Consider the following 22899-nt stretch of genomic DNA (forward strand, 5'->3'; position numbering starts at 1 on the left):
CTACTTCTGTATGGAGGAAGGTGGAGACTTGAGTCCCAATTAAGGTCGCGCAATGCAAATATCAAAAATTGCTTTTGAACTGACTCAAGACGCTTTATATGCTTTTGAGAAACAGGGGACCAAACGCATGAGCAATACTCGAGTATTGGACGAACCAGCGATGTGTAAATAACCTTAGTGAGGTACGAATCATCGAACTCTTTAGCCCATCTTTTAACAAATCCAAGTAAACCCAACGCTTTGTTGACAATAGATGAAATATGCACAAGTTGGATGAAAAAATTTGAAAAACTTCTGAAAAACGTCTTTCGTAAGCTAGAAAAAGAAGAAAAACTTTCAGCCAATTCTAAAGGGGTCGGGTTCAAAATTGGTTGAAATGGGATGGAATACCCCATATGCATATTATGCATGATAAGTTTCTACATAGGTATATTGTAATTTATTCTGTGAAAGTACAAAATGTAAACAAATATGTATAGCAAGAGGTAACACTTTTTTACAATTATCTTTACTTATTTGCGCTTACAATTCTTTATTTTTCAGTTTATATAAAACACATATTTTCACTTATATATATATATATACATCGGCATCTACAGCCAGTTCGTCCACTTCGTCTCCCGAACCATCGTCTCAGCGAAGCCTACACACCTGTAATGAAGAAAAATCAAAAAATTAGTGAGTTGAACGAAACTATCAAAACAGCTATGGCAGCAAACAATAAATTGACTGCTGATCTAATTGAAATTGAGAAAAAGAATGTGGCCGCAATCGGGATGCTGTTTCAAAGCGTCGTTAGCTTCTTGGAACGGAACTAATTTAAAAACGCTTTTCACTTAAATACAGTATTCGGAAAAACAAATTCAATGCAAATATATAACTGGCTATATTTTTTATGATAATCATTTGGCATAAACGATTGTTTTTAAATATACAACAGCCATTGGCAGGTAAATTATTTTTAAAACATTTACTAACTTAAAACAGATATATTCAAGCACAACAAAAAAAAACACACAGAATTTGCCTAGTATGGAAGAGTGCCAAACTAGAGCAACAAACCCAACGAACCTTCCTACTTGAGAAGGGGAATACATGTTGAAGGCCAAGATAGATTGGTTTAGAGTAGCGATCTCAGCTGTCAGTCTCCATTGATGTTTCATAACTGGCTATAATTGTTTGTTGCATGGGAAGCTTTAATTTGCTCAATAAAACATCTTTAGCCCCCTCGAGACCCTCCATGGACTACTAAGCCGAAATGTACTCAACTAAAGCAAGCAGTCGGCGTTGATGGCTACGTAGCTCGTCACAACGGTGCGTCCCACATCCATGGGTAAGCCCAGAATGTGTATATGTGTATGTTTATAGCCTATGGCGCATTCATACATATTCTGTGCTAGCTTACTTGAGAATATTTTTTGCGTCATATGTGGCGAGCTAAATAGGGGTGGAATGACACCGAAAGGATCCCTACAGATAAAGTGCCACCACGAACGGTGTAACGAGAGCGATTTGGGTTCAGTCACAGGTCATCATTATTTTTGCAAGGGAGCAGTAATAGGGTGAGTCGATGTTTTTCACCTGCCTGTTGGCTCATAGTTTAATTATGTCTACCTAAGAAGGACATATAAATTTTTGAGCAAAACAGCGACCGAAAAAACATTAACGCCAAAGCCTAGAGAAAGCTGTCGAGTTGCTTTCAGGGTTTACACAAGAGTGTCACAGCTGACCTCAACTTGCCCACATCATCAGGACAGAAATGGTTCTCTAATGAGGTGATTGATTTAAGGACCTCTTTGCGTTTCAGCAAAGAAGCACACGCAAGTGGATAAAATGTACAAGCAAACTTACCGAAATACTCCATTAATCTGTTCCTTACAACCTCTCCTTATGATTTGTCATTTAAATTATTGTGACCTTGGGGGCTGCGCCTGGTATCTCGTTGCATATCCACAAGCCAATTTTCTAGGACAGGGTCCTTCTCGTCGATGAAAAAATTGTGTAAAGCGCATGCTGCAGAAATTATGACATTTGTATTTTTGATATGATTATCAATACCTTTTCCAATTCTTCTAAACCTGAAATTTGTATTAGGACTGAAAGCGATTTCCGTTTTTATTATGTTCATATATTCGCCTGGCTTTGTAATGGCCGAAAGCATTTTCAACAACTCGTCGACACTTGGATAACCTATAATTAAACAATTTCTATCCAGCCGAGTTTTCGATGTTGTACGGGTATGGATTCATGACATATTGCGAGAGTCGGAAAGCGGAGTCGCTTATAATATGCACTGGTATTTTGTGCGCCCATGATACCAGCTCATTTCATCGAGAAGTGCACATTCCTGCAGCTCCCGCTTGAGAGACGACCGCTCAAATATACTCGAGTCATTACATCTTCCCGGGCTACCACAATGGATGTACATGAATCGGTATTTTGGGAGCACTACGGAATACCAACCCTTATAATTGTAGTTGTCGACAGCTTCTTTTTTAGGGTGTATCTCTATGTAACAACCATCTGTATTAGATAACGAATTGTGGTTTAGACTGTTTCCCATGTTGTTATTAATTTGCTTACCTATGGCTCCAATACATTGTGGATAACCCATTGCATTGAAGTCTGCTACTCCTTGCTCTATCCCAGTCCTTGAGAGGGGGAAACTTTTGAAATATTCCAGCGCCATGCACGCCCAGACTTCATTGCAAAACTCAATTAAAATTTTGCAAACAGTAGCTTTGCCTACTCCAAACAAATTTGCAATCGATCTATATTTACTGGAAGATTCCATTGCATATAAAGCAATTGCAACACGCTAATCGCATTCCTATAATTTGTGTGCTTCTTCTTCTTCATTTTTTGAAGGCTATTGCACAACTTGTCGAAGCTGGATCGTGTCATTCTAAAGTTTTCCTTAAACAACTTTGGGCCGTTCTTCTGGCAGTCCACCTCCCAAAAGGTACTTGAATATTCCTGAAATTTATTTATTAAACCTAAAAATTGTATATTGAAGTTGCTAACATACCAAACTCCACACACTTTGCGAGCGTATTATAATTTCGTTGAAACATGCAGCTATAGTCAATAGCATTTTATTATAAAGAACTTTTCGTTTTAAATAGTTCATTGTCACTTCGCTATCTATTATTTTAAAAAATAATGACACAATCATCATAATAAATTGAATTTTATGAACCATTTTTAATTTTATTGTAATTTATTTAATTTTTTCAACTTCAAATTTCAAAACAAAATAAACAATCAAGCGAATGACAATTTGAACACAATTTACCTCAAACACGCAGTGGAAATTGTTGACAACTATTTCAAACTCAAAACTGGCAAACACGGTGTTTGGGTTTGGTGTTTACAGCATATAAGATGAAAACGAGCGCGACATGCCTTTTCGTTACAAATTTATTTAGCGCTTTCCATATAATTTTATATGTTCTCTTTGTGACTTTTTCTTCATTTTTTTGTTGTTCTTATTTGCTGGTTTTTTAGTGTTTTAGTTTTTTGCATACTTCCCTAGAGACTACTATTGTGCATTGTACAATTATGCAAATTCCTGATTTGCTATTGAATTTAGGCGGAGCTAATGAAGCTGACTTTACTGTTAATTGAGACATATTGAAGGTTACTTTTTGGGGTTTACTATGTGATGAAGGTTTATTTTTAATTGTCTATTGCTCTTCCTCAAATTGGATAAAAGAATTTTAGATACGATTTGGTTCGGTTTTCAGCTGCCTATATTTAATTTTCATATAATTTTTGAGTATCGTAGCTAATGCAACGGTTAATAATACGATTACACCAATCAAAATGGCTAGCAAAATTTCAGGAATGTTTGGATTCGTTTTTGTCTCTACCTCGGCTGGTGGTTTGTATTTAATTATTCTGTTTTCTGTTTCTCTATTTTCTGAATTTCCTGAATTTTGCTTTCCTAATTCATATCCGGCTAATGCTATCATTATGCCGTGTGCTATCCTTGTCCCTCAAGCCATGTTGGAATCCTCTAATATTATTTTCCTGCTTCTGTGGGAAATGAACAAAGTTTTATTTTTAATAAAATTTTTGATTTTATTCTTTATCCTATGCATTCCATTTTACTGGCTTATTCAGTTAGCATTATACAAGTCTAAGAAAAATTTGTTTCTTAACGGAAAAATTTAATTAAAATTTTTTTTCATTTTAATATAGTTAATTTTTTTTTAATTTAAAAAATATTTTAAAAATTTATTTTTGTGCCATTTTCAATGATATCGTTAATATCCCTTTTGGCTGGCGAAAATCCTTGGGCTGAACCCTCCCAGAGGGTGCCGGCTGGTAATATGCACACCAGTTTCCCCTTCCAGGGGAGTGCTAGCTAAGTTTAGGAAACATCTTCATTTGTGCCCCAGCTCCTTAATAGCTTAGGCATATGGAAATGGTTTTTAAACGTGGCCTCAAGGTGGGAACTGGACCACGCCCAGTTGAAAAGGTGGTCCACCCCTAATCCAGGGTGTTATGCGATTCCGTGCCCATTGGATGGTTTACAGTCAGATCAGCAACAACAACCCCACCCCTTCCTCTTCTGCCACCAAACTAACTTCTGACCCGAAGATGCCGGCCCTTAAGAGACAAAGGTCTATGGGAAATGCCTCGAGCGATCCCAAAAGGCACCGGCCTTCGGCCTCTACTCCCCCTGCCCTGACCAAAACCTTCACCGAGGCGGCTAAGGCCAACTTTACGCTGGCGGTTTTGAACCGCGGTCACCCGGATGGGAACATGACCCCGGATAACTGGAAGGATGTCCTTAACGGCCTTCTCAAGATCTTTAAGGACATCATGACCAAGCATCCGGGGCCGGCTCCCACTATCCGTGATGCCGGCTGGTACCAGGGTAGGGTCAAGCTTGTTTCCTGCGCCGATGAGCGCTCGTGCAAGCTCTACAAACTCGCCATAGCTTCGCTAGGACAGCTGTGGCCTGGGGCCAGGTTGGATGCGGTCGGTGTGGAAGAAATTCCGAACAGAGCCTGGGCCTGCGTCCCAGACGGCATAGCGGATCCTGGCGAGATCCTTGATACCATCGCGGAGTGGAATCCGGGGCTGCCTTCGAGCGATTGGAGGATAGTCCGGGTCGGTGAGACAAGGGCGAAGCAGCGTCATGTTGGTTTCATCATAAACGAGGCTTCTCTCCCTTGGCTTGACGAATGTGGTGGAGTATTAAGCTACGGCTTCTACTCCATCACGTTGAAAATTCGACAGGATGGTGCGAAGGCGGAAACACCGGACGAGGGTGAGCCTGTACCTCAGGGCGAGGGGTCAGACAGAAACCCCCGAGTGGATCTTCTGCCCATGGCACTGGGGAAGGGACAGCCACCGCGCCGGAGGATCTGGTGATCGGGGATACCACCTCGAGCGAATCCGCAACCGCCACAATGAATCTCACGGACCCATGCAACACCTTGAGTAGACATGGGGCCGATATCGAACTGGCACGCAGCACTCCGGATGCCGAGAGCGATACACTCTCGGTATCTGAGTTTGCGGGCCAGTTCTTTACGGGCATGGACGAGCAGCTTTTGCTGGAATCCGACCCGTCGGATGCCGAATTCGACGATACTATCGTAGAGGAGGCATCCGACGATGCGGATCAGCAGAGGATGGACGTCGATGTCGCAAACGAACCGTAACGGGCGCAGGTACTACAGATAAACCTGCACCATTCTAAGGCAGCCTCGGCTGCCCTAATATTACGTCTCAGCACTACGTATGAGGACGTCGTTCTAGTCCAGGAGATTTGGGTCGTTTTACTATCTCTTTTTAGCGACGAGACTTTACCTGTATTAGCCTCGAGCTACAGGGGCAAACAATCTGGCTGATGTCCGCATATCTATCGCACGATCGCCCAACTTCTGTGCAGGACCGGCTCTGCAAAGCGGTACGGGAGGCCCACAGTAAAGGGTTCCCGATAATAATTGGGGCCGATGCCAATGCACATCACACTGCTTGGGGCTCTACCGACATTAACAGTAGGGGTGAGTCTCTTTTTGATTCTATTATAAGTAACAATCTAAGTATATGCTACTCTGGAGACAAACCAACTTTCATCACCTCAAACAGGAAGGAGGTTCTAGATGTTACTCTAGTTTCTGGGGCATTCTCTGACCTTGTCAAAAATTGGAGAGTTTCCAACGAAAACTCCTACTCTGATCATATGTATATCATTTTCACTCTGCTCTTGCGTACACCGCCTAGGGTGGCTTACAGGAATAGGAGACGTACGGACTGGAACCTTTATAAAAAAGTCCTATCCTCTACTCTCCTAAAGAACGCTTCTCACGGTAGGCCGAACCTACCACTAACAACTGATGAAGCGCCTCCTTTAGACACAACATTTGCTTCTCTCGGTGAGCTAGACTCATCGTCAAAACTAGAAGAAACAGTAGATCTTATCACCAAATCTTGTAACGCTGCCTTCACAGAAGCCTGCCCGGAGATTAAGGTGAGGGGTAAAAAGAAACCCTATTGGTGGAACCAAGAAATCTCCGAGCAGAGGAAAAACAGCAGAAAACTCTTTAACGAGGCTAAGCGCACGGGAATCTGGTCCCATTATAGGGACGCCTTAAAATCTTTTAAGAAGTTAATCCAGAAGGCCAAAAGGGACTCCTGGAAGAACTTCACTAATGACATCGAAGAAGTCTCAGAGGCCAATCGCCTACGAAAGGTCCTCCCCAAAAACCCCATACCTCCACGCTGCATTCGCACAACGAGCGGAGAATGGGCCACTTCTAGTCCGGAAATTCTCGAAACCCTAATCAGCACTCACTTTCCGGGCTGCAGATATCAACCATACATCTTAAACACACAATCTATCCCAGGGCCACTTCAACCCCTGGACCACATTGTAAGTGAAAAAGGAGTTATCTGGGCAATCAAGTCCTTTAAACCCTTCAAATCTCCAGGAACGGATGGAATATTTCCCGCTGAATTGCAAGCTGCAAGCGATCTTATAAGCCCGCTGCTAGCTAAACTCTACAAGGCTTGCCTCAACCTGGTCTATATCCCCACGGAATGGACCAAGGCAAAGGTAGTCTTCATACCCAAAGGAGGCAGGATATCGGGTAACAGTCCAAAGGATTTCAGACCAATAAGTCTGACCTCCTTCCTCGTAAAAGTTCTAGAACGATTGCTGGACGCCTACATAAGACGATCGGCAAATAATGCACTAATCTCCAACAACCAACACGCCTACTCTAATGGCAAATCCGTAGAGACAGCTCTACATGCTATCACTACTAAGATAGGGAAGGGTCTTGCGTTTAAAGAATTTACGCTGGGTATCTTTCTCGACAAAGAAGGAGCCTTCAGCAACGTTCTCCCAGCAGCGGTCACAAAATCTCTACGTTCTTTAGGGGTGGAAGAGCCTCTTGTGTAATTCGTCGAGCTCCTTCTAAACAAGAGAATCATTATCTCTGAGCTGGGCAGCTCATCGTTAATAAGGTATACCAACAGAGGAACCCCCCAGGGGGGCGTTCTTTCTCCTCTACTATGCAACCTGACGGTAAACGCTCTGTTATCTATACTACAGCCCACCGGATGCCAAGTCACTGCATATGCCGACAAAATAGCCTTGACAGTTACCGGCAAACACCTTCCGGTGCTTGGCGAACTCCTGCAAAATGCTCTTAATCTAACAAACACATGGTCTATGGAATGTGGACTCAGCATCAGCAGTGAAAAAACTGAGATGGTCCTTTTTACCCGCAAACGCAGTATACCGGAATTTACCCTCCCATCCCTAAACAGGAAGGAAATCAAACTCTCTACCGAGGTTAAATATCTCGGAGTTATTCTAGACAGGAAGCTTGACTGGAAGCGAAATGTGGAGGAATGATCCAGGAAAGCCACAATGGCTTTCTACGCTTGTAAGTCGGCAATCGGAAAAAGGTGGGGTCTCCAGCCACACATAGTCCATTGGATCTATACGGCAGTGGTGAGACCCATACTCTTCTACGCCGTCACCGTATAGTGGGCGGCACTCGATATCGAATTTAACAGGAGTAAAGTAACGAGAGTGCAGAGGATGGCGGCAATGCTCACCAGCGGTGCCCTTCCCTCCACTCCCACCAAAGCTCTTGAAACCATATTATTCCTTCTCCCAACTGATCTATATGGTAGATACTGTGCCTCCTGCAACGCGGCGAGGCTCAACGCTATCGAGCCATGGAGGGATTGCAGGTTTGGTCACACCCGGATCCTGAAGCAAGTCCCTGAAACCTTCTTGAAATTGGACCATACAACATCGCCCCCTTGCTGGGACAACAAATTTTCCACAAGAATCCCAGAGAGAAACGAGTGGGCAAACGGCGTGGAGTCGGGATCACACGAAATCTCCGTTTTTACAGATGGCTCTAAACTAAACAACAGAGTCGGCAGCGGGATATTCTCAGAGAAGCTCAATCTAAGCGAGAGCTTTCGCCTACCTGATCACTGCAGTGTTTTTCAGGCTGAACTCATAGCTATCTGGGAAGCAGCCCGCTATCTTGCTAACCTGCAGGTAACCAATTCTATTTCATTTTTCTCTGAAAGCCACGCTGCCATAAAATCCCTGCAATGCAGTAACACCTCGTCACTAGTGGCATTGAAATGCAGAGAAACCCTCAACAAACTAGCTAAAAATTGCAACCTAGGCATAATATGGGTTCCTGGCCACTGTGATATCTCAGGAAACTGCGCTGCGGATGAGCTAGCTAGGGAAGGCACCAACTTGCAAACAACAATCTCCGCTGATTGGGCCAGCTCCTCTAAACACTTGCAAATACCACCTGCGATCTCTTTTCACGGATCAGGCAAACGCCAGATGGGCGAGGGAACCTACATGTAGTATATCCAAGCAAATCTGGCCTAAGCTGGATGAAAAGAGATCGCGATCGGTGATTTTGTTAAACCGTATCTCTAGAAGCCCACTAGTGGGCCTTCTTACAGGTCACTGTCTCATGGGCACTCACGGTTCCTATATGGGCCTGCAGACAAATGACTTCTGCCGCAGCTATAGGGACGAGGAGGAGATAGAAAGCGTTGAGCACTATCTGTGCCACTGTCCCGCACTGTCAAAAACCAGGTACCAATGCCTCCACAGACACTCTTTTGGGTGCCTTGCGGAGCTTGAATCTATAAACCCAAACGATATCTTGCGTTTCATTAGGCAAACGCGCTGGTTTAGCCTCACTGGGGTCTAAACTCTCCTCTTCTTCGAAAGTAGGGTAATAGGAAATAGGGGCCCCCCGCGTGGTAGCACAACGGGCTACAATGGCCTACGTGAGTCTCCGCTCGGACAGCGGAGGCAGCCACACTAACCTAACCTAATATCCCTTTTTTCTTAAAAAAAATCCTTTAGATTTTAACATTAAATTAAATTTTAATTTTCTTTGTATTTCTTTACTTTTTTTAAAATTTTTTTTTATAATTTTAATATTTAGTATTTTCATTTTACTAAAATTATATAACATTCTAATTTAAATAAAAATTCCTGACATTTTGAGTTTTAATTTTTAATTATCTCTTTTTTTCAATACATTTTAAAGTTTGTTTTTGCTAATGGTTTAGCGTCCATAAGGCCGCTCAATTGATTCTAAAATTTAAAGTATACTTAAAAAATTTTCTCCAACTTGCCGCCAGTCTAATGTGTATTTTAGTGCTGCTAGTCCAATTTTTTCCAGCTCTTATGCTACCTGTTGTTAATTGCCTTTTGCGTCCTATTCCACTCTGATTTTATGCATTTGCCAGTCATTTGTTGTTGAAATCAATGGCCCAATTGGATGCAATGTGATTTATTTACTTCATATGCACTGTTGGTTTCGTCCTCTTTGATGTGCTCGTGTATGGTAATCAGTTGATTCCGTTGACGGAATTTATTTCCTTTGCTTTGTGGCTGGATAACGTTTTTAACTTTTAAAACTTGTGGGATCTCCTTTCAGTTGGATCCTTTTTAACGATTTGCTTTTCAAATAATACTTTTACTGTTTTTTAAATCTAAACAGGCAGGATCTCTGTTCAGCTAGATCGTTTAAGCAGTTTTCGCTTGTTCAGCAAATTTTATGCTTAAAGTTCGAACTGGCAGGATCTTCCTCCAGCAAGGTCCTTAGCAGTTTTGCCATTTCTTGACCAAGCAGGCAGGATCGCCATATAATATCTAAATAAATAATGAGGAACGCCGAAGTGTAGCGTTAAAAAGGTATTGTCATTATTTTAGAATTGTCTTCCCTTTTATACAAAATTATGTATTTTAAACATACGTAATTACACTAAACACTAATACACTACATTCTTAACATTTACATTCTGAGTCAGCATATTAGTTCGACCTATTTTTAGAAATTGTAACTGTAGAAATATTTTGGCAGGCTCATTGATAAATTTTCATTGACACTCGGTCATGCTATTAACGAATTGGTAAATGCGCCAGTAGAAATATAACCGGATATAGGTCTTGCTGTCGGCATTAGTATGTGATGTTGAACTCCCGCTGCGTTGGGGTAAACGTAAGGTATTTAGGTCGATATTGTAATGTGAATACAATATGTGTGGTCTGCATAGAAAATGCATTGGCTTAGTTGAGCATGCTGCATAATGGTACAAACGTATTGACATAAGGGGGCACCATGCATAATGCTACAACATATAGAAATCGGAAACATATTTTCAAATCAACTTTTAACTTCTCATGAGTTTCATGCAGTTCATTGAAATTGTCATTTTTTTACTATTTAAGTTTTGCTTCAATTCTTCTAAAATTATCGCATACCCTATTTTGGCTTTAGTGGACATCATTTAAGGTAAGGCAATATTGGCTGCACTACGCAGCTCTGCACTTCACTCCAAAATATTCTTTGCATGTATGATTATTTGGCAATTCACATCTAGCGTTAAGAGCACTGTGCGACCCGGCACAGCGTTAAATTTTATCAACAAGACAAAAAGCCGCATAGGGAAATGTCGCGCAGAGCTGCTGCCGCAAGGCGTGAATTACTTCGCTGCCTTACCCCGTGCGGTAAAATGTATTTGAGCATGAGGAAAATTACTATTTGGGAAATATCCAAAGGGAGTGGAGCAGAATTTGTTGCAACTGGTGCTTGATTGTATACAATTGGGCAATGAGCTAATGAAGACACCAAATGCTCGTGGTCTTTCCGATATTATTGTTATGGCTGCTGATACAGAAGTTATCGATTCTAGTACAATCGCCACTTTTGTGCGAAATTCAATCCATTAAACATGAAATTGAAAGACTTCTAGTTAAAAACGATATATATAAGTTGAAAATATATTAAAGTAAAACAATGTACAATGGATATACATATATAAATATAAAAAAGAATTTAATATCGTATTTTACTAATTTGAATTGAGTTTTCTGGCGCCAACTGAGAGAACCAAGAGACATCAACTCAGTGGTGATCCCTGCTGCTAAATGTGGGTGTTGATGGGTGCATAAATTTGCACTAGCACTGTATGCAAAGAAAAAAAGAGCGCACGAATGTTTAATGAAATATATATATAATATTCTTTTATTTCCCTTGTTTAAGTTAATTAATTTACGAAATAAATATGTATGAAAAAAAAATTAATTAATTGCGCGATGGCGGGCGGGAGAAAAATCCGATTAGCGGGTACGGTCGAACGAGCACGGTGCGTGTGGGAGGACAGTTTTAAGTAAACTAAACTGATTATGCGGGGTGTTGGTCGGCAAGCACAGCTGAGTTACACTGGCCCGGTTTCGCCAGACAGAGGGGGACGGACTTAGTCCCAAAATTGGATCATGTCTTCGACAATGGGGATAATTACGGGGCGGAATGTCATCACCTATTGCTATTATATCGAGCCATAGCTGCGACCCTTTTCTTCTCCTTTCCTCTTCTCATAAAAATGAAACTATTGCAGCTTTAAACTCTATGTCGTTCATTTTGCAAACAAAACTAAACACAAGCTTTTACCGCAATTTGACGCTGGATTGCCGCTTACTGTGAATTACCAAAATATGTCGTACTGTGAAGCGCCGCTGCCGCTACATCGCCGCGTAATGTGCGCGTACCTTCAATGTATTCAGTTGAGCTTCTACCCTACAAGACAGGTACTCGTTACCTAATCGATTACTTAATCGTCACCGATAACTTGGTCACCAATTATCGTCTTAAGAGCCCATTACTGATACTTAGAATAGACTTGGCTTGGCGTAAATTTGGCAACTTAGCCACTTGTTATGAAATATTTGCTACAAAAATGGAGTTTTTTAAGCAAAGTTAATTTTGACTACTACAATTAATTTATGAGTGTAAAAATGTTAATTTATATGACAAAATGTCAAAATGAAATGGAAACAAACAAATGGCATCTGAAAATGTAAACGTCACTTAGAACTTTTATAGAAAATCAAAATTCAACAGACCTCTAAGTCACGTTAAGTGTTGCTATGTTTTGAGTAATCAGTAACATGCAATGTTCATTTAACAGAACTGTAAGTAACAGTTCTCAAGTCAAGTCAAGTATATGCTAAGTATGAGTAATGGGCAGTTTAATCACTTTTACATTGATGTCGTGAAAAAAGTAACGCACTCGCTCTCTCAAAATAGTGTACGTGTGACTCGCTTTCTCGCTCTTACCTATTGTGTTTTCGACTTTCCTTCTCGCTCGATGTTATTTACATTTTGAAGTTAGGTATGTTTTCGTTATCACTAACAAAATATATGCAACAACAAATAAGGGTAACTGGAATGCCGATTACCCGTACCAGTTACATTCTGTAAATTTGCTTTTTATATGAATGAAACGCGTCCTTTTTGTTTAAATAATATTTAATTAATAAATAATGCATGTTTAAAATGGTTTTTACAGTTAAAATCATGTCCTATTATTCTGGCGGCCACCGTGGTGTGATGGTAGCGTGCTCCGCCTATCACACCGTATGCCCTGGGTTCGCACTCCGGGCAAAGCAACATCAAAATTTTAGAAATAAGGTTTTTCAATTAGAAGAAATTTTTTCTAAGCGGGATCGCCCTTCGGCAGTGTTTGGCAAGCGCTCCGGGTGTATTTCTGCCATGAAACGCTCTTAGTGAAAACTCATCTGCCTTGCAGATGCCGTTCGGAGTCGGCATAAAACATGTAGGTCCCGTCCGGCCAATTTGTAGGGAAAATCAAGAGGAGCACGACGCAAATTGGAAGAGAAGCTCGGCCTGAGATCTCTTCGGAGGTTATCGCGCCTTACATTTATTTTTTTTTTTTTTATTATTCTAGTAATTTTTACATATGTGTATTTTTATATTTATAAACCATATAAATACATTAACGTCTATTCATAGTCGTACCCTTTCCGAAACCTTGTTTTGAAGTACTTACTTTTCCTGCGCTGGTGGTGTTGCTCATCATCAGTTTGCAGAGTCATATTAGGTTGGTATGTATAGTAAGATCAGATGGAGCGAAATTAGGCAGCATGTCAGAAGTATCACCAGAATCCAAAGAGGCATTGTGATTCATTTCATTTCCGTTTTCTTCCATATCCGGATTCATTCCATACTAGTCATTATAAATAGCTTGGTGTAGCTGTTTTAAAATCACATAATTAACATTTTGCACCACGTCGGTTATATTTATATTTTAAATGTTCTGGTTTCTCTAGACGATGCATAATGTTTAGATGCTTTTTCCAATAAATGTGCAAATTTAATTGAAATTCATACATTGGGCATTGTCTCATGATAAATTTTCCATAAATATACTGAGCACTCTTTATGTAGGCTCTTTTCTTAACATCTAATTCTCGTCGTACCGGATATGACAGTTTTGCTTCAGGTTAATAATCCATACTCATACCATTTTCAGATTCTGTTTCATAATTTTTATTACTCTCAACATTGGACTTGGCATCAACATCATTATCATCATCGTCATTTTTTGATAACTCTGTTTTCAGCTTCATATTTATTAAAGGTTCATCTTCTTTAGTATTAGAATTAGAAACATCGTCATCTCCCGTTAAGTTTTTATAAAGTTTAGCTTTTTTCTTGGCTTATCTTCTTCACTATCCGTACTAGAATTAACACTATTATCAACATTTTTCGTAGTCTGTTTGAGTTTTTAATTTTGCCAATATTTCGCCTTCATCAGTATCAGTATTAGAATCAGAATGGCGTTGGCCATTTTCACATGGTATATATTGATATTCGGGCGAATAAACAAATGGACCGCTCATAATTGCACACCTGATGTGCATTCGCATACATATGTTGCATATGTGAAACATATAACGGTGTACCAGTGGCATGTTATGCAGCTGACGCTGGATGAAGCATTGGATTTCGTGATGCAAAGTAGGCGACATATTTTGCTGTAGATGGATGCGCATATTGCGGATATTTTGGTGGTTCACCAGTTATTAATTGATTAGAAGTTTCAACTTGTTGCGATTGTTGTTTTTATTGCTGGCTGCTGATGTGGTGTTAACGTTTGTTGTACAATTTATTCGGGTACCTGCACATATTGTTTTTGTTGTTATGGTGCTGGAAAACCCTCCGATATTGAAAGTCGTTGAGTAGTCTAATCTCCACGTAGTGAACTACTCCCACGACCGCGTCCGCGGTACCTATTACATTTGAAGGCGCTTATGTTACAGGCATAGCTGACATCGCTTACATAACCGGTTGACTCTAAAGGGAAAACCAGAACAAAATATTAGAATCAGTGTTTATGAATAACATATTTAAAGTAAGCTCTTACAACAACGTGATCGGCGGCTACATCCCCATGGTGCGTGGTGTTGCACCTTGTATAAACGTAGGTACTGGATGTGCTCAACCGTGCAGTTTTCTTCTACGCCCCCTACCTATCGGACGCCCTGCCGGTTTACCTCCATTTCCTGTGAGTAAGACGGGTTTTACACCCCTTATTACTCACAGGAAAGGTAATGCATGGGTAGTCCGCTCGCCTGTTGCGGGACGGATGCCCCTCTATCCTGGCAGACTGCCCGAGCCAATATAAATACATACATTCTAGGGACTGCCTTTGGGTCGACGGGGGTAAAGTTACAAGGTCGGTTCTGCCGATGGTACTCCCCCCCCCCCAATTGGTAGCCCTAACATTTTGTCATTACCTCCTCTGAGTAATAGGGGGGGGGGGGGGGGGTGAGCACGGATATACGGCTCAGGTAAGAGGGGAACAAGTCCCAACGCCCGCTGCGAGACAAACTCCCCTACTACCCTTGCCGAATACCCGAGCCAATATATTGTAGTTAGTCCAATTAGTCAGTAAACTCTCACTAATCGACACTTCGCCTTAGGTACAACCATCATCGCCATCCCGATCCTTGGACATCCCATCACGGAGTCTAGCCACCACCGTTGTTATACCGTCATTAAATGCCTTCATCCAATAATCTCTCTTCGGGCGTGATCATAACTACTGCCGTGATTACAACGCCGTTATCACCCCTTGGCGAGAGCCACCGTCATCACCATCTGAGCACCGTTAGCTAGTACTCTATCTCTCCCTGCGGAGAACCGCCGTCCTTGGATCGCAATATTCTCAGCGACACTACCGAGGGAACATATCTCTCTCTCTCTCTCTCTCTCTACTGGATTCAAGGTTATGGATATTCTAGCCTGAGAGCCGCGTGTGTGTGTTTGAAATCAGAACACTAATTTACTGTATATTTATATTGGTGGGGGAAGTGGGACCTCCATCCGACTCCGGATTGACTTGAGCATATCTCAGCCTTTGACCAAACCCACCTCATAAATGGCGCCCGAGCAGGGACCCGTCTCCTCAGGCGACTGTGCCAAAACCAACGAGAGCACCAACACTGTAGGAACGGGTTCACCGAACACACAACCAACAATTAACACAAAGATAAGGGAAACCACCACCACCACGCTCAACGTCGACTCTCTAGGCTGGATTTACTTGCTGAAAAAGGAGAGGCTAATCGAAGAATGCAAACGCTACCGAATCTACACCGAAGGACAGACCGTCGCCGAATTGCGCAACACACTCAGCGCATACGTCCGAGACCAACGCAAGCGTAAGTCGACGGAAAATCTTCTGAGAGAGGTAGAGATGGAGATCCCCGCCGAAGAGGCCAGGCCAGCCACATCTACCCACAACATCACGCCGGCCATCAAAGTCAAACCAACATCCCCCCAGCGCGAGCAGGGCGGCATAAGTAACACGGAGGTCATGAATACAGTCCGCCGCTGGGATGTACATTACGCTGGGGGCGACGCATTATACGACTTCCTGGAAAGGATTGAGGAACTGGCAGAATGCTATTTGATTCAGCCAGATCAGCTCCTCCCAACCCTTCCAGAGATCCTGCGTGACAAAGCCCTTCAATGGTCCCGCGTGCGAAAACAACAACTACAAACATGGGCTGACTTCCGCTCTGAAGCCGGAAAATTCTTTTTGCCAAAGCGACACATTAGCCAGCTAGAACACGCTATCCGCCAGCGAAAACAGACGGGCAGAGAGAAGGCCAAAGACTATATCCTCGCCCTCCAGACGATGATTCGCCAACACCCGACCTTATGCAGGGAAGATCACCTAGAACGCATATACGACGGCCTACGGGTGGAATATCGACTTTTTGTGAAGCGGAGCGAATTCCAAACAATAGAACAGCTCATGGAGCTCACCGACGAGTACGAATTGCTGCGAAGCGAGGAATCCAAACAGAACCGACTGGTAGCGCATAGCTTGAGCACAGTAATAATCGAGGAGCTGGAAGAGCGGGATGACCAACTAACGCACTCACTGTCCACCCTCACTAACCGGTACGACGCAAGGAACACCTGCTGGCGATGCAAGAAACGCGGCCACCGCCGCTTCCAGTGCACCAACAAGAGATGACTTTTTTGCTCCAGGTGCGGCCGAGACGGAACGCTCTCCAGGGATTGCGCTTGCCACGGAATGAACCAAGATGAACCGAAAACATCCGCAACACCATCACCCGTGGCGAGAAGGAAGCAAAACGACGGACGCTTTTACGCCCAGGTATCCATCGAAGGATTAACATGGCCGCGCCCTGATTGACACTGGGGCCACCCTAACGTATATCGATGAGAAGGTCAGGAGTCATTTGGAGCGACGAAAGATTTCACCGCTACACAACCGTCGCAACGTGCAACTCGCCGATCAATCGTGCATCTCCAGCACCCACTCCTACCCAGTCAACATCAAGTACAACGGCCAAACCACCCGTACGCTGGTATCTGTTATTCCTTACTTGGCCGAGAGCGTCATCCTGGGTATGGATTTTATGGCAAAACGGAACGTTACCTTCTCACTGGATGGAAAGCCCCTTTCCCCAGCCAGTGCAACGAAAGGAGACACATACGCCACCCTGCATTGCATTAGGGAAATCGAACATCTCAGCGAAGAACAAAAAAGGGAACTCCCTTGAGCTCGTAGAGGACACAGCAAGAGACATCCGCACACCTGAAAGGGCCGAGTACCGCCGCAGAACATGTCATCACTCTCAGACACAACAAAACCGCTAAAACAACGATATTACCCGCGCAACCCGGCCATGCAGCAAGTGATTAACGCCGAGGTCAACGAACTACTCGCAAATGGAAGAATAGAGCCGTCGAAGAGCGCATACAGCTCGCCCATCGTGTTGGTCAGGAAGAAACAGGGAACCTGGAGGATGTGCATTGACTACCGTCAGCTTAACGCCGCCAGCGAGCCTGACGCCTACCCTCTACATCAGATTGGAGCAACACTAGACCAACTTCGCGACGCAAAATACATCTCAACCCATCGACTTAAAAAAATGGTTATTGGCAGATCCCACTAGCCAAGAAATCACGCCCACTCACCGCTTTTACCGTTCCCGGCAGGGGGACTCTACCAATGGAAAGTGATGCCGTTCGGCCTCCACTCCGCCCCCGCTACATTCCAACGAGCCTTAGATGCCATCCTAGGCCCCGAGCTACAACCAAAAGTATTCGCCTACCTAGACGACATCATCGTACTCGGCAACACCTTCTCCGAACATATGGGCCTACCTACGTGAGGTTTTCAGAAGGCTACAGAAGCACAAAATGCTGATTAACTTCGACAAATGCAGCTTTGCGCAACGAGAGCTAAACTACTTAGGCCACATCGTCAGCCGCGAAGGTATCCACACCGACCCAAAGAAAGTAGCCGCCGTGAAGGATATGCCGCCACCGCAAACCACACGAGAAATACGCCGCTTCCTTGGACTTGCATCATGGTACCGTCGCTTCGTGGAAAACTTCTCAACACTTGCCGCACCGCTTAATCGCCTCCTCAAAAAGGGCCAGAAATGGGAATGGGGGCAACCACAACAAGATGCATTTGAAACCCTCAAAACTAGACTCACCAGCGCGCCAATTCTTTGCTGCCCTGACTTCGCTAGGCCGTTTGTGCTACAGACCGACGCAAGTGGCGAAGGGCTAGGCATTGTGCTTTTCCAACGCCATACCGACCAGGAGAGGGTAGTAGCGTATGCCAGCCGGAGTCTCACGGAATTAGAAAAACGGTATTCCGCTACCGAACAAGAATGCTTGGCTGTACTATGGGGAATACGCAAGATGAGGCCATATTTAGAAGGATACCAATTTACCGTAGTCACCGACCACCATTCGCTAAAATGGCTCCACAAGTTGCAGAACCCATCAGGACGACTGGCCAGGTGGGCCCTGGAGCTGCAACAATTTAACTTCACTATAGAATATCGGAAGGGCACCCTCAACGTGGTAGCCGACGCTCTTTCCAGATGCCCGTTATCAGACACAAACCCAGGGGTAAGCACACTATTCACCATCAGTACGAACAACAACGACTGGTACGACAAGAGGATACTGCAGGTACGCAAAAATCCGAAGCAGAATCCCGACTTCCAAGTGATTAACGACCGGCTGTTCCGACATGTAGCACCGAAAAATCCCCTCAGCCGAGCGCCACAGTGGAAGCTTTGCATTCCGACCAACCAGAAGACCGGTATCTTGCAAGAAGTCCACGACGCCGCCACCGCAGGACACCTGGGTATTAAGAAAACCTTGAAACGAGCACAACAAAATTACTACTGGCCAGGGATGTACCGAGACGTAGCCAACTACGTGCGCAGGTGCCTCTCCTGCGCAGCGTATAAGGTAGAACAAAAACGCCCCGCCGGACTGATGGCCACAATGCAATGCTCACGACCATGGGAGATTGTCACAGCCGACTTTGTAGGGCCACTCCCGCGGTCACGGCAGGGAAACACATGCTTACTAGTCCTGGTCGACAAATTTTCTAAGTGGGTCGAGCTGGTCCCCGTACGCAGCGCCACCACCGCTACCGTCATTAAAGCACTCAGAGAAAGGATAATCTATCACTTCGGATGCCCAGCCATCTTCCTCAGCGATAACGGTAAGCAGTTCGTCGCAAACACCTTGACGACGTTCCTGAAGGATCATAACATCACTCATCGATTCACCGCAGCATACGCCCCGCACGAAAACCCCACCGATCGCGTTAATCGCGTGGTCAAAACGATGATAGCACAGCGTACAAAACAAGACCATCGGAACTGGGACCAGCAACTACCAGAAAATCGCCTTCGCCCTAAATACTGCGCAACACGAATCAACGCACACATCCGCCGCCGAAATCAACTTTAACCGCAACATCGTTGGACCAAGAGAAGCGCGATCACAAGATACGGTACCCGAAGAACCGCCCACGGTACAACCACTCGTTACCGAATTATGGAAGGAAATATCGAAACACCTAGCCACAGCGTCAAAACAACAAAAGAAATACTATGATCTTCGCAGACGACCGTGGAAGCCACGAGTAGGGGACCGGGTGATGAAAAGAGACCACCCCCTTTCGTCAGCCGTCGATCACTTCGCACAAAAACTTGCCCCCAAATTCTCGGGCCCGTACACTGTTGCCGGGTTCGTCTCAACAAATACGGTCAAGCTTATGCGAACAGAGCAAGGCAATGAACGACAAACTCATGCCCACCTACAAGACTTAAAACCATTCCCCAGTAGTCACTAACCAACATGTAGTCCAGCAATACCAAAAGTTAACACTCGAAAAATGTATTTTTATCTCTCCTCAGGTTCTCCAACAGCAGGAACCATGACACACGCATCACGGAACACTAAACAAAGACACAACCCACCGGATGAGCCAGTGCCCGTAGGGCCATGGAAACCTCCATTTGAGGCAGTACCGTGGCCACCAAACAAGCCACGCATACTGGACGTAAAAATCTTTTGGGGCCCACCATTAGTAGTCGGCCATCTAAATGCCATTGTGTGCAACGAAACAACCAGTCACGAGACGACACAAGACGAACGAATTCGAGATCCACCCGATGGCACGACGTCAAAACCCGATCAAGACACGTTCGCCGGGCTAATACTAGAACGACCGAAAGGCAACCCACAGAGATGGAGGTTTAAATGGAAGCGAAACCATTGGGTCACAGCACAAAGGATAGATGAAAATCACGCCAGAGTGAAGATACAAGGACAGTCCAAGGTGGTACGGTTCGCCAACGTTGAAGAAAAATAGGAGACACCCTAGTTCAATATTTTGCTGTATATAAAATGTTAAAATTTTTGAAATGTATATATACGTTTAAAGGAAATGAAATGTACATATTATTAAGGAATTATTTTTTTTTTTTGAATGAAATGTAATTTTTGAAATGTAAATTTTATGAAATATGAATTTAAAAAGGAAATGGAAATGAAATGTACATATTATGAAGAAGAAAAAAAAAATAAATAAAATAAATAAAGAAAACATAAGAGAACACATGTACACACATGTCGGCCGAGCCATCGGATTCAATCGATGGTAAAATTTACCTGGGCCCTGCCCATGGTAGTGCAGGCCTCTGGGCCAAAACTCTAGAATACCACAACCTTTCGTCCGCCGAAGTAGGAGGGAGACTGTAACGTAGCAAATGCTACGCCACAATATCTTTTTTTTATATTTTATATTTTTAGCGCCCACCCCTAACACTATATTTTCCATTTGCTGCCCACCCCTAGTAGTGTATGTACCGACATACATATATACATACATACCGGCCCAACAACCATCGCGCAAGCACAAGGCAAGCCAGCGATGGTCAACGCACAATGCTTGGGAATTTTCACTCGTGGCGCGCCGTGCGCGACAATACGAGCGTAATTCCCAACATGTTCATATTTACATATGAATAAAGTGATTGGCCGGAACACACCAGGCACACTTCGCCGTAGGTAAGTGAAGTGCGTGTCGGCTGCCGTTGGCGGTCGACAAGGGGTGCCCTTTGGGTTAGGAGGGTGCGTTACAAGGTCGGTTCCACCGATGGTACGCCCCCCCTGCTTATCGGACGCCCCGCAGGTTTACCCACATTTCCGGTGAGTAAGACGGGATTTACACCCCTTATTACTCATCGGAAAGGTAATGCACGAGCAGCCTTCTCGGGTAGGAAGGAAACCCGTCCCAACGCCAGTGGCGGGGCGGATTTCCCCACTACCCTGGCAGACTGCCCGAGCCAACATAAATACATTGTAGGGGCTCTCTTTGGGTCGACGGGGGGTAAAGTTACAAGGTCGGTTCTGCCGATGGAACTTCCCCCCCCCCCCCCCCCCCCCCCCCCCCGGCCTATTGGGCAACCCTAATATTTGGTGATCATCTCCTCTGAGTAAGACGGGGCTCACCCCCCTTACTACTCCGAGGAAGGGTAATGCACGGACATACGGCTCAGGTAAGAGGGGAACACTTCCCAACGCCTGCGGCGGGACAAACTCCCCTACTACCCTAGCCGAATACCCGAGCCAATATATTGTAGTTAGATTAATCTCATACTAATAAAGACACTTCGCCGTAGGTACCATCGCCGCCACGATCCCGATCCACGGACATCCCATCCCGAAGCCTAGCCACCCGTTGTCATAGCTATTTGGTGAGAGCCACCGCCGTCCAGTACTCTCCCTTCGGGCGTGATCCCAACTACCGCCGTCACTACTACCGCCGTTAGCGCCCCCATAGCGAGAGCCACCGTCGTCTCCACCATCTCGGCCACCGCTAGCTAGCACTCTATCTCTCTCTCTCCCTGCGGAGAGCCGCCGTCCTTGGATTATAATATCAGCGACCCTACTTAGTAAACACCTCTCCCCCTCTCTCTCTCTCCTGGATTCAAGGTTGTGGATATTTTAGCCTGAGAGCCGCGTGTGTGTGTGTGTGTTCGAAATCGAAACACGAATTCATTGTGTATTTATTTAGGTGGGGGAAGTGGGACCTCCATCCGACTCTGGATTGACTTGAGCATACCTCAGCCTTTGACCAAACCCACCTCATAAGTTTTGAATCATCTTGTCTTCTTAGTCATGATTAATCAATCTATAAATGTTTGAAATTAACTTAATTAAATCAAAATATAATTTTAGTACAATGTTAAATTTAATAACATATTAACCAAACAAAAATATTAAGCTAAATAAAATTTAATACGAATAAATCATACATGTCAAATTAGTTTTAAAGAACACGTATCCGCAAACGGGGCGTTCGAAGGGATTCAGCACCCACTTGTTTGCAATCGATATCAGCCTCAATGCGATATATACCATTATTAGCTGGCGTCACACCTTCCAAAGAAACTTCGTTGACATTTGCACCAGCACGTACGCGTATGACACTACAGTTCCCTTCCGATGCCTTATCTTGTTTCAATTCCAAATTAACTTTACGTAGCAGGGCAGTTCCCTTACCAATCAATACCTTTGCATTTGCTTCATCATTACCATGCCAAATGAGTAAATCCCAAGTAATTCGCTTCCCAAGGCAGTCGGTTCTATGTACCGGAGCGACTCGGAATTTTTCCCGACCAAGGACTGTCATTTCAGT

General features: G+C 44.0%; 1 long non-coding RNA gene across 1 annotated transcript; it reads left to right on the top strand.

Moving 5' to 3' along the window:
* The first annotated feature begins 362 nt into the window (after positions 1-362).
* On the top strand, positions 363-21575 carry LOC137240915 (uncharacterized). The gene is made up of 3 exons (XR_010949859.1): positions 363-485; positions 544-950; positions 20111-21575. It is a non-coding gene; the product is annotated as an uncharacterized lncRNA (long non-coding RNA).
* Positions 21576-22899: the final 1324 nt, after the last annotated feature.

This window comes from Eurosta solidaginis, chromosome 1 (genome assembly GCF_040869045.1).
Source record: "Eurosta solidaginis isolate ZX-2024a chromosome 1, ASM4086904v1, whole genome shotgun sequence".
NCBI classification, from domain to species: domain Eukaryota; kingdom Metazoa; phylum Arthropoda; class Insecta; order Diptera; family Tephritidae; genus Eurosta; species Eurosta solidaginis.